This window comes from Cydia pomonella, chromosome 9 (assembly GCF_033807575.1).
Source record: "Cydia pomonella isolate Wapato2018A chromosome 9, ilCydPomo1, whole genome shotgun sequence".
Classification (NCBI taxonomy): Eukaryota; Metazoa; Arthropoda; class Insecta; order Lepidoptera; family Tortricidae; genus Cydia; species Cydia pomonella.
The window spans coordinates 14,113,308-14,133,997 of record NC_084711.1 but is presented as its reverse complement, the minus strand read 5'-3'; the positions used below and the strand labels follow the sequence as shown (position 1 = coordinate 14,133,997).

At 35.8% G+C, this 20,690-nt stretch overlaps 1 protein-coding gene across 5 annotated transcripts in view; it reads right to left on the bottom strand.

Moving 5' to 3' along the window:
* The window catches only part of LOC133520927 (diacylglycerol lipase-beta), a 100,584-nt gene that overhangs the window by 73,764 nt on the left and 6,130 nt on the right, over positions 1 to 20,690 (bottom strand). Inside the window, exon 1 of one of the 5 annotated variants that reach the window (XM_061855628.1) lies at positions 13,340 to 13,832. The exons of the other annotated variants lie outside the window; for them this stretch is intronic. The gene's annotated coding sequence lies outside the window, so the exon portion shown is untranslated. Of the gene's footprint in view, positions 1 to 13,339; positions 13,833 to 20,690 lie in introns of those variants that run through there. 5 annotated transcript variants of the gene reach the window in all.

The window sequence follows — 20,690 nt, the reverse complement described above, 5'->3', positions numbered from 1 at the left end:
ATGGTTGCGCTGCAGTCTGGCTCGCTATTTGTATGCATTGTTGCCACATGTGATTCCAGTCACTGGTCTAAATTGGTTTCATCGGCGAATTTATTATCTCCAGGATTGTAGCTGGTTTTATCATCGCACGCGAAAAAATATACAAATGTAAATTCACCAAGCTCAGAAAATTAAATACTATTTATTTTTAAAACAGGGGTTAATCGGAGCAGGAATCTACGCATTTGTATTATTAGCTTTAGATCTGGAAAGATAAATAATCCGGGCTTGTATCGCGCGGAATCCCTTGAGCTTATTGGAATGAGAGGTCTGTGAATATCGGCAGCGGTAATCAAACGTTACGTATTAGGTTTCGTATCAATTTCACCAGATTATTTACCTACTCTTGCTCGCCGCGTGGGTGTTCCATTTGCGGAGATTATTTTATATCTATCGAACGATTTTCTCAATAAAACTGAAAATAACTTTTATGCTTGGCTCGGCTTAGCTATGAAGTACCTAAAATGCCATAAAAATGTGATTAGGAACTATGTAGTCATCTGACTTGCTTGCTATTCGCATTAGCGTTCTCAATAGAGTAAATTTGATATAGTTTGACTACAACACTTTTTTATTGATTGGCGTACCTACTTACAACAAAAAAGACGAAGGAAATAAGCAGGGTTTGAATACGTTTTTATAAAGGTATCGTTGTGTAATATTATGACTGATGATAAGTTCCTATCTGAATATTAATTCAATGTCATATAATTATATCCCTCCTGTTTCATGTACTTCTACCAGTACCCGACCTAGAAATATCTATCACAATTAAATAAATTAATCATAATAAAATAATAAGTACTAAATAAATCTCAAATTAGCATTAAATGACAAGTCACAGTACTCACGGTTAATTAAGCATTACTCCCGAATATATCGGATAAATGAAAAGGCTCGCAAGGGAATATTAATTTGTTACGACGTCAATTGACGACGCCATTTTGCTTGAGGTACCTCCACCAATTACTTTGATGTCGCGTCGCGGAGGTAACAAGGCGGTATGTTTATATTTATCATAGTAATTAAGACGGTTGTTTAGCTCCCGCTTCTTACTATTGGAATTTAATAGAGTACTCGTATATGTCGTTTCAATATCAATATGGAATTAGCTGTCTTTGGGGGTAGATACGTATGTATAGTCAGCATCAAAAGTAGCTGATGAAACAATGCGGCAAAAGTATCTGATATTCCGGAAAACTTTTCCAAATATAGATAAATTGTTTAAATTCGCGCTCAAAAGTATATCTTTTACAGTCTTAGTTATTCTATATTAAAGACATCACTTTTTGGTAAGCTGTTACAGAATGGTAGATACTTATGAAACGTTATTTGATCCGCTACTTTTGATGCTGACTGTGCAGTAGTGTTCAAAAGTGACAAGTTATGAATTAAATAATTCATAAATTGTTCATGCAAATTTGAACCTGATGGTACGTAGTCAGCTGTAAGACTATTACACCTCAAACTAGTGTAACTAATTTAAAAAAAAAAACTGCATTTTTGCTATTGTGGTCGTATTATGGCAAATTAGATTTACGTATGTCAGTTGCAACTTTGTCGTTTTAAAAGCTCGATGTTGTAAAAAGATTTTCAATTCGTTAGCTAGACTAAAATTTTTTTACAGATTGCAGACTGTTTTCTACCTCTTCTACCTCGATGTTTTCTAATTTTGTAAATTCGACATTGTAAATTTGTACTTTTGACCCAGGGTACGTTAGCTAGGTTAGGACCGAGGAATACTCATTTTGCATAATTTTCAGTTAAAATATCAACTTCCTATCTCTCTGGTACAAACGAATCATATTCAAAAGTCTTACACATAATTCAATCCCTAAATAAGTTTTTAGCAAAATGTTCATTTTTGGTACAAGCTTTTGTGACTGACTGTACTTTTCCTACCAGGTAACTAATAGGTATTCATCGAGACAATTCTAAAAACAAAAAAAATTAGTTTGCGTTGTTTCATCACAGACTTCCTATGGCCACCTCCTGTGTCCATTATTAGATCAACTCGATGGCACCATAATATTGCATTGACACTCGACTTACAATTGTATGCCAATTTTCTGTTCAATCGGAAATCGGGAAGTGGGTCAAATTACTCAAATTTAGCTTCCAAGATTTTACCCACACTAACTAGCATTATAACAGGGCAAGTTAAATAAAAGCTTGTAAAATAGAATATATATTATACTCGTTACATATATTATATAGGTACGTGTACGAAAATGCGTTCGGCAAATAATTAATTATTGTCAAATTAACGTCTCGATACAGATATTTATGATCACTTCTCTCCGACACCTATATCTAGCGACGCGACTACTATATATTTCCGGCGGAAACGTGTGAATGCAAATATCTAAACAGCTCAAAAAAACCATGACGTAGTACTTTTCGTAAATCAGTTTTTGGAAAGCTGAACTGAAAGCGCTTTGTATCCTAAATCTCTTAAGCGTGACGTCAAAATCACTGTCCGCCAGTCTTAATTACGGAGTTCCTATGACGTCAAAGAATTGCTTTTGCTGTTAACAATATCTCCCAAGATGCCAACGATAATATTTGATTTAGTCATATATTGGGAAATATTTGTGGTGTTTAATGAAAGTTATAAGGTCCGCCTAGCTACTTGCGCTCATGATTTAGTGAAATTAGAGACGTGGTTTGTTATGAAAGTGTCAATATGTATTTAATATAACTTGGGTTGCCAAAATTATATGGAACGGATACGGTACCATGGGGTAATAATTGTGTTACAAGGGGAGGAGGGGTAGGTGCAAATACATATTAATACATATTCTCATAGCTTTTACTCCGGATCCCTTTGTTTGGCATAATTATTGAAAGTCATAATGTAATGATAGTCATATTATCATTAGTCATAACTCTGAAACCGTTTACTTTTCAGGAATTTCCTTAAAAGCAATCCTGAAAAGTTACGCGTTTCCGAGAAAAACCAAAATTATGGCTAACGAAAATGCTGTCAAACAATACATTATAATAAATTATCATAGGACATTATTTTGAATTTGTAACTAATCTTACATATATGGGTATAATACCTGAAATAAATAATTCAATTTCAATTTCAATTATTAAACAAATTGACTAAGTCCCACAGTAAGCTCAATAAGGCTTGTGTTGTAATTATAAATATTTAAATACATAGAAAACACCTATGACTTAGAAACAAATATCCGTGTTCATCACACAAATATATGCTATTACCAGGATTTGAACCCGGGACCATCAGCTTCATAGGCAGGGTCACTACCCACTAGGCCAGACCGGTCGTCAAAATTATGACTTAAAACTTTATGGGAAACAATAGAGACCTTTTACTCATATATAGAAACAATGTGGTTAAACAGAGATGATTGTGGACAAAAACGGGACGGGTAAAAATATGGGACGCGATACTTAAATACGGTGACAGTCCCGTGTACACGGGACGTTTGGCAACCCTAAATATAACTAGTTTTACCTCTTTTAAAATGAACGCTGTATAATCTAGCCAAACAGAAGTTTAATAAAAATATGACACTTAAATCCTTTTAACTACCTATGTATTTCGGATATTAGAAAATGGCGACTATAATCCACGCAAATATTTCAGTAACAAAAACTTCTGCGTAATTGAATTTGTAATAGGAATGTTTTTTTCCATTTCCTAGCAGTCACGTAAGAAAAAACTGCCGTAGTGAGTAAACAAAAGCGCCCACGCGAGTAGGGATGCGGCGACAGACACTTTCGAGTATCACGGGGAGCCTATTGAATTGCCAAGTTCTATTGAACATTAGCAAAACCCTACGACCGCAATATTGCTAACGATGTCCTAACTCACAATTACACATTAACGGATGTGTATATAGTTGTTTAGGTGATTCGCGTGTATGCCATGAGCACGATAACATATAACTTCTTAGTTTATATAAAACTATTGTATAAAAAAAGAACAAAATTGATTTATCAAAAAAGCTTACTTTATAGCTTTTTTGATAAATCAATTTTGTTTTTGATAAGTTAATTAAGATTCTATAGCTTTTTAAACTAAAATTTTAATTATTATCTTTTTAAAATATAAAATCTATTTATACAATAGAAATTCTACAAAACACCCAAAGAGTCAGTTCTGAAATAGGTATCCTAGGCACTTTTCTCGTCACTAGATGAAAGCGTTATAGTCTGTTACAGTATGTACACAAATAAAATCTGTTATTTACTGGGAGCGAATCGATATCTCATCTCGCAACTGAGCACGTAGGAGTCGCTATTGGATTTCAAATGTACACAAAATATTATTTACATATACATGTATTAGTACTCCTTTTGTACTTTGGACTTGCGTATATTAATTCTGTGTATTACGTAGCTACTAATACATGTACCTGAGTATTGTATGTTTGGATTATTGCGATGTGACACTATCGATAACCGGTTATGAATCGCACTAATGGTGTGAACCAGTGATAGTTCTACTCAATAGTAAAATAAATATATACGTTGGTATTTACTCCACAAAAAAAAATACCGGTTTACTTATAATAAGTTTTAAGCGAGCGAGCATACATACAAGTTATTAGTTAATATCTAAAGGTTAAGCACTCTACGCTTGCTTTTCTTTAAGCTGTATCTTTTACTGAGTTGTGCTAATAAAGAGCTATTTATGATATTTATCTATATCTATCTTGCTTGTATTTCTGTATCTTAACATACAAAAAGTAAAAAAACGGTATTATGTTAAGGAAAAACGCCGACACAAATAAAGTTAGTAGCTCCGTAATTAAGCAGTTAGTCGCATATAATCCGTGACCCGAATAGACGAGATCGCAGCATCACACAAACACACACTGCGCACAAAGAACAGCCCACAGAAACATCGAGTGGGCATAAAATGGGCAATAGATGGCTTGTCATTACTGAGGACGCGAATTAGCGAGAGGACTATAAATTCGGAATTCGGCACTAACAGCTGCGTCCAACGCGATTTTCAAAAGCTAAGTCACTTTAATCATCAACTTCATTATGATGCATTTTTGTAATGTTATTTACAGTACATATGGTGCTAACCTGCTACTTTCCCGCACTAGTGCGAAAATGAGCACTTTCCGTGACTGTGTCGCAAGTTTACAGGGCCATAAAACGGGGCCTCTAAAACGTTGTACAATACACGTACGAATAGGTAAATCGCAACTTGTGTCGATTTAAAACACTTCACTTCGGTCGTGTTTTACTTTATCGCCACTCGTTGTGAATTTCCTACTTTCCGCACTTGTATCGAAAATAACTATTATATGACTGGGTTAAATTTAATTCAGATCAACCTTCATTATAGCAATACCGTATGGCGACAAGTTTGAATTCACAGTTTTAACTTCGACTTATCCTATCCTATCACACTTCTTAAATTCGATAAATATATTTGCATACATTGATAAGATAACTTATTCCGGATTCAAAGTTTAAATATACATTTAAAAAGATGTAGCAGTTACTGTAGTAGATAAGAACAATAATAACCAGGATGGCTTGAAAAATCTAGACTCTAAAACAATAATTAGAGCGGTAGATTTTATCGCGTGAAAACAATAATGAATAAATTTTATTGTATCGCGTTTTGATGACTCATCGGACTATGTTGCATCATTTGTTTATAATATGTACTTACTGGTTGCTATGCGGTTTATGTTTTATAGTAGGTATTTATAGATATAACTGTATTGATTTACAGGAACCTGAATTAATTAACGAATAAAATGATTAACGAAATTGGTGTTATCTTTTGTTACACAGGTTATAAAAATAATTGCAGTAGTTAAAAGTAATGGCAAACTTTGTAGTCAGGTCAGGTCCTAACCATAGTAACCAATTCGGTTATAACCAGGTAACGGAGGTAACGGAGTAACGGTGTAGACATTAAATATGAATCAAGAGTGTAATCATTTAAAGTACACATAAGCAGTCTTTATTTTGCTGTAGTAAACATCTCAACTGACCCGACAGGTAGGTACTTAATCCTCCGCCATTTCCAGAACATCGTAAAATTCTTGTCATGTTATTGGGAATTTACTACGAGCCCGGTAGGAAGTCTGGTACCTATTATTCCCAACGTTTCCTCTGTCGAACCAATGGAAGAGTGATCTCACATTACACGTGATTGGTATGAATCTCGGGGTCCTGTTATATTAGGTATTTGACAGTCTTAAAACTCGAGAATTGAGTTGCACGGCTCATTGCGTGCCTTTCGTATGCCACACGTAGCCAGTTAACTCATGTCGGGCACTCTCGCCCCGTGACTGGCATGCCGATGCCCTTGCCAGTGATTAGGGTACAAGTAAAGCTGGCTGGTCACCTGTTGTACATCAATATAAGGCTTAATGAGGCGACATGACAATAATTTATATTTTTTTCGTTCTCATTTTTTTTTTATAATGTAGCAACACAAATATATTTTTTATGAGCTTAACTATGAGGCAGATTTAGGAATTAAGTTTTCTAAAAAAAATTCAAAAACAATAGTATTCCACGCGCTAGAGAGCCTGTATAAAAAAAGTTACATTTAAATTTAGCAATACAGATACAGTGATTTGATGTGATGGGATTAGTTAATTAGCTGGTGGTCAAGCGCACATAATTATGCCAAACTGTAGATTGGTTGTTAAATACCTCTTGCGAATGGCGAATAATTATACCGATAGTTGAGTCAAGGACTGACTACAGCTGCAGCATAAAAATCTTCATATTACTCAGTACCGACCTCATAAAAGTAGAACCGAGTCAAGGTACGACCGGCGCACTGGCGTAGAGAAATTGTATTCTCAGACCTAATATGGGGCGTCGTTGGGAGCTGGGTTGTTGCGAGTTTTCCGTAACACACGTACCTAAGAGTTTCTTTGTTGAGAAATTGTTTCAGATAACAGTTTTAATAATAAGTGGTTTCCTTATTCAAATGTGCAATTAAAACACAACTACTAACACACACATACAACACAACTACCGTTACAGTTGCAGCGGTTGCAAAGCGTTTCGCTTCATAAAGTACTCAGATTGAATCCGATTCATAAATGCTTACTAGGTATTTACGTAAATGTTGTAAATGTTATCGTTCTAAAAAATAAACTGTTTCTTGTATCATTTACGGAAGAAAACGCTTAGCTCCAGCTTCTCGATGTTTACGGCGAGACTGGCTTAATGGACAGACGTAGCGCGCTGAACCGAGGCAATTTAATATTCGTGTTTGAGGTAAAGGAAACATACGTAATCGAGAACCAATCCGCTAAGTGCACCTAGGAGCCTTATTCTGATTGTAATCACTGGTTGTGAATTTGATCTAGATTTGTTTTTGATATGAACTGTCCGCTGTCAACAGTGACATTTTAGTTGAAGAATGACATGGTTGTCAACTGACTGACAGTACATATTATCCATAACAAATTCATCTGTAAGTACACATATTTATTTAATCTTTAGATCAACATGTATAAATTTATTTCTATCTATTGTATGTTTATTCTTTTTTGTTGATTATTTTTGTTACCGCGTGATTGTTTCACCGGATGATCTCATCCGAAGATCAGTGCTGGAAGCCGCCAGCATCATGCTGTGATGATACCGTTTCGTGGTACTGCTTATGTTTTTCTGTTTTTTTTTTTTTATAATTTCCTCTTCTGAGTTTGTGCTTACGAATAAAGTCGTAACTAGTTATTTCAATCTGAATAAACCTCCAGGAAGTTAGCGGCGAAAACTACGCGTTGAATGCGTGCATATTTAATTGCTTTTTAAATATTTATACATAAATATCGAGTTTGTTTAATATGATTATTGTAATGTGTGCAAATAAATCACATTAATAACTTTAATTAATTAAACAAGCGTTAAGAGCAATTCCTAGCTGAGCAACTTTTCAAATCTAGAATTTTTGAAGCTATGTTTCTGTCGCGCTGCGATGGACGGGAGTGCGTGCGTGCGATAAGGACAACTGCAGCTCGGACTAAAATATCCAAGCAAAAAACTCATAAATCGAGGTTTCACTCTCGACTATTTCCTCCTCCAAAACGCAACCAAACATTATGAAATTTTGGAAACTGCAAAAGGAAGTAATAATCTATTCCGCTATATTTTGATTTTTAGGATATTTGTTGCCATATTTGTATACTGCGCCTTTTTTGCAGCCAATTCAATTGAGCCGTTTTTGCGATTTTCGAGGCGCTGTAAGTTTCGTCAAAATAAAATAATCCAAAAAAAACAAAACATAGCGGCACAAATATAGATGATATTGATCTTATTCGAAACAATCATTGGTCTAGGTTAAAAATCCAGGGAGGAAACAGTCGAGAGCGTTTGTATGGAAAAAATCGCAACTGGGAATTCCTCTTAAATCTTTACAGCTCTACGCTCTACCTGTAATGATAGCTGCGAAACAGAGATGGATGCAGATGGCAGCCTGCCTACACATTAACTGATGACTCACGACACGACTAACAATAACAGAAATAGGGACATGATACATACTTGTCTAATCGTCTCTCGCTTGTGTTAAAATTTGGCGTGTTTTCATAATAGTAGTTTATGTGGCTGCTACACAACGAAAGGCATTAAATACGAGTATGGGTTTATGAAACGAGGTGAGAGCGAGTTTCATACACTGCTTTATCTATACATATTATAAGCTCTCTCTGATGTATCCAGGAACCGCATGTCAAGACCGCCATCGCCATTGCGACTTTTGATCAGATACAAAAAGTGGTCAAATAAATTTCATTTGTTTTTAAGAGATATTCGCAATTTGAATGTTTTTTAAATATATATTGACGTTATTATTACGCAATAATTACAGATAATAAATTTGTTGTAATAAAACAGTTTATGCTGGCCGTGTTTGCGGGTTTTGAACGCATTATAGAGGGTTAATGTTAGTGTAGAATAGATAAAGAATAACTATCAAATGGGCAGTCAAAAGACATTAACGTGTTTGTGCATTAGAGAGAGAATTATAAATAAACTTCAATAACATCTTCATAAGGCAACAGTCAGGTCATAAAATAGCTTTAGTATATTTTTAGATATTGCCATCTATTAATAGTACTGTAAGAAAAGGGCAGGTAAAGCAATGTAAATATTACAAATAAGCGTCTAATCGAAATCTGTGTTGTTACCAAACAAAAAGTCCCACTTTGTCGCTTGCCGTTAGAACGCTTTGACAGGTTAATTGTAAAAAGATACAAGCAAATCTCGTAGTCCTCATGGTAAGCGACAAAGTTAGACGAGTCAAAGGACTACACTTCCACACATTTGACTTACACGATATGAATATAAAATACCATCCATGCGCTCACTGTTGAATTTTGCGGCAGTAAATTAATTGGATTTATCAATTTATTTATGCATTAAATATGAAATATACAGTTTAGGGTTATTTTTTACAGGTAAATCGAGTCGTGCAAAAAACGAACAGCGTCTGGGCGTCTAGACAGACGTACGATTAGTCTTTTTAGTGACTTACTAGATATTCTTTTTGTAGTTAACTGCAGACGTGATATTTATACCGCATCTGTGGTTTACGTGGAACTTAACACCCGAGGAAGGGTCTCCATCCTCCTGTTACCAAAGTACAGTCAGCTACAGAGAAACCTAAATCCTATGCATAAAAATGTATATGCAAGAAACTCAGGTATGCCAATTTTTATTTAATTGTTGATTATTTTTTGTTCGATTTGGATATAATTTGGCTGATTTGAAGAGTCCCTCATTCCGGGCAGGATAAATACGTAATCACATCAGTGGAAGTTTTATTGGGACATACGGTGAAATTGCGCTTATATACATTGTACAGAATAGCCAATAACCAAATTTTATCGAAATCTAACGAAAAAAAATCAGGACAGGTATCTTTGCTGCAGCTGATCGAACTTTATGAAAATTTCAGCAGCAATAGGTTTATAAAAAAAAAATATGGGTAACTTTTTACTAAATTAACTTATTTCAGATGCGTTTGCACATTAACTAATTAACTGCGATGTTAGGTTATCGTTATGGCTTATCCATTAAAACGTAAATGCCCAATGCATTAAGGTATGGAATTATTGCAAATAAATTAATAAATACGATTCGTAAAAAGTAATATAACGTACATTGATTTTTGTAAAAGTTTTTTTTTATCATCGTTGTTATTTTTTTTATATATTATGTACACACAACTTAACTCGCGGCTGCCCTGACTGAGACGTAATTGTAATAAACTGGTCGTATAAGAGTGTATTTTGCTTTGAAGATATTTCACAGTATTTATCAAGGAATACAGACGACGGGAGCCAATGAGTAATTAATTTTCAAACCGATTAATTTTCCTTTAAGTCTTCGAAGTCGATAAAACTAAATCGCTCGAGGAAATTTATTCTCCTTTGGGTGTTCAGAGCTATTGTTGTAATCCCATTATCCTGGCCAATGATAAAGTGACTTTAGAAACTGTCTCGGAGGTCCCTTTCTAAATCTATAGGTGTGACCGGTTCAGCTTGCGAGCACTAACAACGTCAACATCGTCCCTTGTGGTATTGTCATTGACATTGAACTTTGAACTTTGCAACGATACGATACGAGTAAGAGGGATGTATAATATAATCCTTGATGAGGTAAGTTTGTCGGATTAGCGTAGGCTACAGTTGGGTCAAACACATGTTAGAAAAAGGTCACTTCTGTGGACAATACAATAAAAGTTAACGACTACGGTACATATGGGTAATATGGGTATATCCCGTCTATATCCTTACAGGCGTATGCAGCGTAGAAATTAACTTTAGATTCCCTTAACTTTGCGACATCTAGGTACAGGAAATACGCGAACTAGTTAAGCATACCTACTATAAAATATGTATGAGGCAGTTGTTCCTTAAATACTGTACAATCGGTCTTAAATATAAATCTAAAGGGGATCAGCCTGTCAGTTATTCTAAAGCTTATAATCGCGAATAACTGACCGTATGTATATATTTATTTGATTTAGTAGATATAATGTCAAATGGAAATTTAAAAAGAACAAAGGGGACTTTTGAGGCAGACAGATTTTATAAACAGGTAAGTAAGATGTGGTTTTATTTTAAAGCTGTAATTACTAGGCACCTATTTGCCGAACTTTCTATTACGTGACAACCAACTGCTATACCTACCTCCTAATGCTATTATAATTTAAAATCATTTATTTACATAACAGATATACATATATACAGAGGTACTACAGTAACTGTACAAGTACTAAACTAAATTAATTTGAATTAAAACTATTGTATTATTATTACATGGAAATAGAAATGAATAAATACGCGTTTCTTATATAAATATTATCAATCTGTCACACGCACACCACTTTGAAAAGAATTTGACGTGACTATTATCATACTTTATTTAAGTTGCCATTTGTGTATTCTATCAATGATTGTCATCTTGGCTAGGCCCCTAAATCATAAATGCGAAGTTTCAGGTGGCAAATAGGTAAGATGAACGTGTGCAACTTCTTGATTTGGGGGGGTGCCTACAATAGTGCGTACTACTGTGCAGTGTAGGACTCAGAGGGCCTACCGCGCGAACCACGTTCGACGTGTTGCCTCTCTGTCGCACTTGTAAATTCGTACGTAAGTGACAGGGAGGCAACACGACGAACGTGAACTAAATTCCAAATGAATCGAAATGAAAGAAAAAAAATCCGTGTAATCCAAATTGTAGAATACCGCAGTGGTCAAATTCAACGAAATGTCTTTGAAACTTTACCTAGGGCGTTTAGCCAACGTGCCAATCTTTAACGCTCCGTAGCGTAGTCCTGTCTCTCAATCACTCTTCCATATTAGTGCGACAGTGACAATTGCGTTTCGTTCGCTACGGAGCTTTAACGATTGGCACGTTGGTTACGCGCCCAGTTTAGAACGGCAAACTATTAGTGTGACAATAGTGTAGACGCGCGGTAGTATTATATATGATCGCGTCTATCTATTTGCGACAGGTGCTGCGAAGGACGGCTATTATTCACGAAGACTATCAGGATCTCTCGCCATTCAAGTCAATATATTACACGTACCTACTTACTACTCGTACGTCTAAGTATACGAGTATGTATCGGTTGAGTCATGAAAACTGGTGCGTATTTTATATGGAATTTTTTACAGTTCAAGTACAAATCTCGCGCCAAAACCTATGAATCTATCAATATAGAGAGGAAGCTATCTAGAGTCAGACCAAGATAAGTTGGCAGCGGTTTTGACAGCCCAGAAAATGCAAGTGTTATTTTAAACGTCAAACTTCTATGAAACTGTGACGTTTATTTAACACTTGCACAGGCTGGGCTATCAAAATCGTTGCCAACTTAGCTTGGTCTGACTCTACTACGTATTGAATATGTTAAGTTTCTTTAATGACCTAGAAATAATATGAGTAAATTTTCTTGTAGAACCGATTTGGCACACTCTCCGGATTTTAATAGGTCTCACCACCCTCTATATTCTTCGCGTTTGAGACAGCGGAGAAAACGGTAAAATCAAACGAATATCTGGTATCTGTAAACACCGTTAAGATAGGTACCCTATATTTTCAACGAGAAATGCAAGTTATACAGGTTGAGTGCAAACGGTGGCCAAAAATTCCTGTCTTCTTGTCATCTCAAGGACACTGACAATGACAGACGCTCTTACATATGAATAGAAGATTAGTCATCCTGATCATTTCCTTACCAATTTTTTTTTTCAGACCCATGGTGTTAATTTTGAGAAATATAGATATATCGCGGTCTTTGGAGAAATCTATTAATACCGACCTACATACTTAATCTAATAGGTACCCATAACATAAACCTTTGACTGTATCTAACTTTAGCAACACGCGTTTAATTAGAAGTTGAAGTTAACGATTATATGGGTAGGTACCTAAATTTCAATGTTAAGTAAAGCTAAAAAAGGGGATATGCCGGCTCGCCTAATTTAAATTTGTATGCGTGACACGACTGACACGTTTGACACATTACTGTAGTGCTTTGAGAAGATAACACTGTTTTTATTGATAATAAAACATAAACAGCTGATGTTCGCTGCTCACTACTTCTGGTGTCTATGTTATTTATCGTATAATTTGCGTAAAATGTTTTCCTGTATGTTTCCAGAAATGTGTTTTTATCAGTTGTCTCCTTTTGTGTCGGTATGGTTTTGGTACCGTTGATAAAAATGTAACCTAAAAGTTTATTTCAAAACTTACGCATATATTAAAACTATGTACATTTTAGCAATTACAAGATGTAATAGAAATATCATTAGGTACTCACGCTTTAATTCATACGAACATTAACCGTAGACTATTAAATGCAGCAATGTACTTCGATTGATAAACAGCATTCAATTATATTCATCGAGTTTCTGTCGCACCGGTACATCATCGAGCATGCTTCTAAGTTTGTTCTACTTATGGTTAATCATCGGCCGAGCTCAGCACAGTTACACAGCACTTCAGTAAGTATCACAATTATACGAAAGAACTCCTTTCACTTCGGTCACCAAAACACTTGACATTACATTTCCAAAGTCACTGCGGCCGGCTGTCTAGATTTACTGGTTATTGCAGTTATTATAATAAATTAGTGAAGTAAAGTTTTGATCGATTGAATTTTTTGAGGTTTTCATTGACTATGTTAAGTTTTTTTTTTTATTGTTTACGATGTGAAGGCGAGCGCTGTCGACGCGGGCAACCGGCTGTCAGGCGAGACGGCGAACTGGCGGGAAGGCGAGTAACCCTCCGTGCCGCGCGAGCTCGGCTACTGGCTCTACTGCTGCTGACTCGGCCGAACTGAGCCGAGAAAGCCCGAGTCGGGTGCATCGAGTAGCGAGCTCCGCTATGTCTGATTGGCCGTAACAAGAAACGCATCAGATTTGTGATAACGTTTACCGCGGGACATACAGCATGGTCAGGAAGTTTAGCTTAGGGATATAACGTCAGGTCAGGCCACCTGATTATTGCTTAGAAAATTACCTGAACAGTACAGTCACGTCTGAAAACATCGACACGATCGAAGTGCCAAAAATATGTATACACGACCTTATGGCCCATATATTAGGGTAGTATATACATCTTTTTAGCATTTTGTCCGTATCGATATTTACAGACGTGACCGTACATATACCTACGTGCTAAAATGATATGACGATTAAAAAGTCACTTGTATAGGGTAAAGGCGGCAACAGTGGCTCAGCTCGAACAGTGGCTCAGTCGCCCAAAGATCGCCTCTCTCGTGTTGAAATTAGGTTGAGTGAGCCACTGTATCCAGCTTTTTTCTACCGAGCCACTGTTCCCTCCTTGACTCTACTACTTAGCCGTTTTGTTTTTCAAAAATGTTTACAAGATTTTTTTTATTTCATATATGTAGTTTTCATATACATATATGCCAACAAGATTTTTTTATTTTTTATATGTAGTTTTAATATACATATATGTTAACAAGATTTTTTATTTCATAATATATATACAGTTGGTGCCCTAACTAAAGTATCCACGTTTTAATTTATTCTGACGAAAAAGGAATCCGACGAATGTGTCTTAGATCCTATACAGCTGTAGGTAGTACGGCGACAATGGTAGATAACTAATTATACTAGAGTCAAACCAAGATAAGTTTGCAGCGATTTTGAAAGCCCATTCGGTGCACGGGGTATTTTAAACTTCAAAATTTCTATGAAATTATGACGTTTACTTGACACTTGCACCGTTTGGGCTATCAAAATCGCTGCCAATGCCAACTTATCTTGGTCTGACTCAACAGACATTTTTCGCAGTCACGAGTACATCGTAATCAATAACATTAAGTTGCTTAAATACCTATGTTCATCGCGTTGCGCCACTTTACATGATGACGATAGCAATCTTATGCAATGTTATGTAGGTAAGATAACCTATTGTAAGTAATTCACAAAATAATCATCAAGTAGGTAATCTTAGCCTAATCATGACACCTATTATCTTACTTATTCGAGAACAATGTTATCGGCTTATAGAAGTGTTTTTGCTCGATATTGTCTGTAAGTTTATATCTATTTAGATACAAATTACGAAGTCATTATTATGAAATAGCAATAATAGTATAGGCTAGAAACGTTTCGGAGAATTTCTCTCAACCCTTAATCATGTTTTGTTAATTCTTATCACGTCTCAGATTTCACCTGTATATCATGTACATAATATATGTATTATTTTATTATCATGGTCGTTCATATACGGACGAACGGGGTGTTTGTTCGATCCTTATAATAGTTATAATATACAATAGGAATATAATATAGGTTATACTGAGCAACTTTCATTACTGTACAACCCCGAAATCGCGACTAATATCTTAGTTCTCTTCTCCCATAGAAAATCAACAAAAATGTATTCTTTGTTTCACGACTTTGTGATTGGTTCCATAATAAAAGTAACTCAGTGACCTATTTTATATGATACACCTCGAAAAATATGGATAACTGCTGAAAAAAAAACTCCCTGTATGCAATTATCTATTAATATCGACCAATACTTTGAAGAATGTCACTTTTGACGCTGACATATCCGATCCATATCGTCGATTTAGACATATTTGACATCTCTTAAAGTCCGAACCGGACCGTAAGTCCATATTGACGTTGAAGACTTGAAATAGGTATTGGTATTTTTTGAGTAATATTTTTTTTGCCAACGGTGCCTCTCATTTAATAAGGGAATACGCTATTTTGCACTAACCCTCAGTCTTCTGGTGCCCTCCTATCACATATGATTTGTACCCATAGAGTCCACATAGAGCCAAACGTGGTGGATACAAATATTCGAACATAACTCTATCATCAAGCTGTTAGAGTCAGACCGAGCTAAGTTAGCTACGATTTTGATAGCCCAGCCTGTGCAGGTGTTAAGTAAACTTCATAGTTTCATAGAAGTATGACATTTATAATAACACTTGCACTGTGTGGGCTGTCAAAATCGCTGCCAACTTATCTTGGTCTGACTCTACAAAGCATGCTCTGTAGCCTTCCACACTGCCTTATCAAGTGTCACACTGACATTTTCGCTAACGTGTGCGTAACTTATTTGCTATATGCGAGTACGAGCGAGATGCATAGAAAGTAAGTTACGCACACGTTAGCCAATATATCAGTGTCAAACTGGTGGTAGCCGTACAGATATTATTTGGCCACTGTTTACGTTTAGTCTCAGTAAGCTTTGCATTAGAAATATGTCCGCAGAAGTTAGCGTGTTGATTTTTATTAGACCCATCATTCGGTAAAGCACTCATTGGTTTCTTTAAAAATGTAGTTCATTCAAAGCAGTCTTTCTAATTAAAAAAAAAAATTAAGTATGATGTCAACAAAACATCGTTCTTTAAGCATCAATAAGGCCTTTACACATAATAATGGTAAACTAGCTTCTCCTCGCGACTTCATTCATCTGCGCGGAATGAGAGAGAGTTACTATAATATTATATTTGAAAAGGATATATGTAGTAGGGACAGCTCATATCGATATTTCTACCCTTGAGTACGAGTGAATACATATAGTACGTACGGCATAAATCAGTTGTCAAAACAATTGACGGCGGCCGCCGGCCCCTTGCCCGGCTGACGAGCATGATTGATCTCGATTGTGGCATTGTGTTGTGAAGTTGTGATGTCCTTTTGTCATAGTCGTAACGAAGTAATCGGTCGCTATGGCCAGGACGTGTAGTCGTGGACGTTTTGCATTATTGCATGCAAGTGACCGGCAGGCTCAGGGTAACCTTTATAAATTGTGACCTCGGGACAGGATATGTAACTATTGTTTGTATTTCTTCAGATTAGGAAGAACTTTAATCTTAAGAATGAGTACTTTTTAATCCTAATCTTAGAACCTCATGCGCATTTATATTTCATTCTTATACCGCTACAGTGCCGGATTAAAATCCTTATGCTTCTGCGAAGTTCTTTTTTACTTGTACAGGAATGGATTAGGTACAATAGAATACTTTCGGATTGTAAGGAAATTAACCTTTAACCGAACCTGTAACCACTTATCTAGATTTCTTGATAGCTTACACGTGTAGGTACTGCGATCCACGGATATATTGTACTAGCTTTTGCCCGCGATTTCGTCTGCTTCCAATTAGTAATATGCGTCACTTATTTTATTTTTTATCCAATTTGCTTTTTATTGATTCACCATACAAACTTCCTTATTTAAGAGACAACTAGATAAAAAAAAATAATGGTAATCATTCAATTTGAGTTTATGCTTACATCAATTATCAGGCTATGCATCGCAATTATCCCAAATATCTTACTTCCATTCCGATTTTCACACTCGCTTAAGGGGTGATTTCCGGGATAAAAACTATCCTACTCGCATGTCCTTCTCTGGGACTCAAACTAAATCTATACCAAATATTTAAATCGGTTCAGTGGTTAAAGCGTGAAGAGGTAACAGATAGACAGACAGACATACACACTTTCTCATTTATAATATTATATGAATTCTTGTCAGTTTGGATCATACATACCTACCTACCTAACAGAAACCCGTTTTACTGTCAGGCATTTAAAGTAGGCAAACCTACTTATTGACGTCAAAGTCAACGCGAGATACTTAATAGACTAGCTCATGTCATATTTTAGGAAACAAACAACTAAAATATACGACGTGATTATTTCTAAAAATCAGATTGTGCGTTATGAGCCGTGAAGCTCCTAAATCCTAGCCTTTTTACACTTTAATTAAAAATTATTACAAAAAAATTCGCTTTAATATCATACCGTGATTTGCGTTTGGACTTTATCATAAAAATGATTAAGAAATAAGGTTTTTTTTTACTAAACAAACGAATCTCGTATCTATTATAAGTATAATAGAAGCAAGCAAGCAAGCTACAAATAACGAAATCATTGCCATCCAAATACTCACATAAGTAAAAAAGTCACTGCATTGCATAGTAAGTTTGTAATAAAAGTAGTAGGTAGCCCTACGCTTAGTTTGTTTTCCATATACCTATTTTATCGTCGCTATTTATAGGTGTCTAATTTAATTACTAAGTATCTTTAAAAAAAATGCCTAATAGAACTACCATTTAATAAAGGGGCATCGTTTTTGCTCTTAGGTTCTTTCAATGGATTTAATTTCCCGGGGTGGATTAAAAAAGTTCAGTTCCGAGTGAAAAAAAAAAGTTAGATCGTTTTGTGCTGAACTAGTGCTACAGACCGGTATTCAACTGAGTTATTCCATTCATCTAAGCACTATTAAAACTTTAAAACCTATTCGTTAAAAATTAAAAAAAACTCGGATACTAATCTTCGTTATGCCTTTCCGACTACTCGTATTGTAGGCGCAGAATGGTCAACACATCAATGCTATTCAGCTAAATACCAAACGATTGTTTTTTCACGCTCTGAAAGTGGCTCATTGCTTAGTAAACGATACGTTTATAGACATCTTTACCCTATTAGGGAGTTTTACTTTCCAAGTTCGTTTTTTTCTTTTTTTAACGATAAGCAATGCAAACTCGGTTCTAAATGGATTTATTATATGAATTCCATTGTGATATTTAACTCCCGATTCCATAAACAACGATACTTTCACTTAAAATGATAACTAACAGTTCGCTCAAGAAATACTACATAAGTTCATGTAAGTATCATATATGTATAGTATTTGAAATAAAAAGTAGAGTGTTTAACTTGGGTGAAGAGCACCCTTTCTGACACGAACTATTTGTACAAAAATGTCTCATCAGAAATGGGTGCCTTTCGTCTCTTGGTTAACAATCTATTATACCCGTACCATGAAGTCCTTTTATCCAAAAGGATTTATCCTTTTTCCATGTTATCCAACTTTCTCTCCTACCTACCCCTACCCTACCCTACCTACCTCTGTGTCTGTAGTAGGTTGGTACATGAAATTGTAGTATTTTTGGAGTCTTTGTAGTTTCTCATAGCTTAGAGGTTAGTTCTAGAATAGTTACATCTGTTTAACTTTTCATTTTGCTTTCTTGTATCTTAATGCTTGTAGCTTTTTTTTGTTTTGTTTTGGCTAAGGTTAAGAATTTTAATATAAGTACAAAATGTAAGCGCGTAGTATTAGCAAGTTGTGTTTGCCTATAATTGGGTGAATACTCCAGTATGATTTTTGTGGTTATTATTTTTGTGGTTACGCTTTCTCTATTAAGAACAGATTTTTGTTAAAAATTGTTTTATATACTTACTAAATTTCTTTCTATTTTTTAAGTTATTAAAAAAAATGTTCGTTTTAAGTCTTAAGCCTAGCTATTGTACCTATATGTAAAAATTCTGTTACCACCTACGGGAGAGCGGTGTCTCACAAGTGTCATGTACGCTTAAAAAGAGGCACCAGCCCAGTCAAAATCACGTTTGTTTGTGCTAACTCAATAAACATTTTATTTATTTATTTATTTATTTATTTATTTAAGTCCAATTGTACCTATATTACACCTGTTGGCAAACCTTAATAAATAAATTATCCGAACTGATATCAAATTGCTTTATTTGTCTTAGAGTCCATCATGCAAAACTTACAAAAGTATACATAGTCACATGAACACATCAAACGCGGATCCTGAGTAGATATCTTTTAAAATTCTGAGGTTCCCCAGAGTCGTGTTGGGGTAAATTAGACAAGCCGCCATTTTTCATTTTTACCAACAATAGGTCTTATTTCTGTAGGTAAGCCTTGGTCCATGTCTAGTCATCCATCTCTAGAGTCATCAATAACTCATATTCCTGAGACAGCATTGAAAGGAACGTGAAAAACGGTTGAGATAAGCGCCATTGCCCGACGACCAGAATTCCCGGGTCTCATTTGTCTTATCGGTTGACATTCTCTCCATGGAATTTAGAAACGATCTTACAAATTGGCACAAGTAGATATCAATATAGTTATTATTTAAGAAAAACAGATGTATAAAAATGCTAAAAACACGTAAAATTATACAAAATTATAGACGAATTGATAAATTAACAATTGATATAATTAATAGAATGACTATACCTCGCGCGTCCATTGATGATCTCTATGACAATTCATTTTTATATGGAGCAGCTGTCACTTAAAATGTTTGTAGACATTTATTGAAACATGAATTTATTTAGAAATGTAACATTTAAGTAACAAAAATACGGTAAAAACATATTTCTTCAATTATTTTTTAAGCGGTGTGTGCGATGAACGAACTAATGAAGGGCGGCCTTCCAATGTCACTAAAGCGTAATCTTGTTGACATGTGTATTCTGCCTGTCCTAACCTACGGTGCCCAAACATGGTCGCTCACCGAGAGTCAGAAGTCCAAATTGAAGGGTTGTCAGCGAGCAATGGAGCGCAGCATTCTAAGTGTCACAAGGATGGATCGCATCCGAAACACGCATAGCTGACGTAGGGGCGAAGACCGCCAGGCTGATGTGGGACTGGGCGGGTCACGTCTGCCGGATGCATCCGGATAGGTGGGCTAGTATAGCCACCAAGTGGATGCCGCAAGTTAAGCGCGGACGTGGCAGGCCCAGACGAAGATGGCGGGACGACCTAGACACCTTCATCAGTAACTGGCCAGAAATAGCACAACAGCGGGAGCTGTCCATCTCCAGATCACGGGGAGAGGCCTTCGCCCAACAGTGGGACGT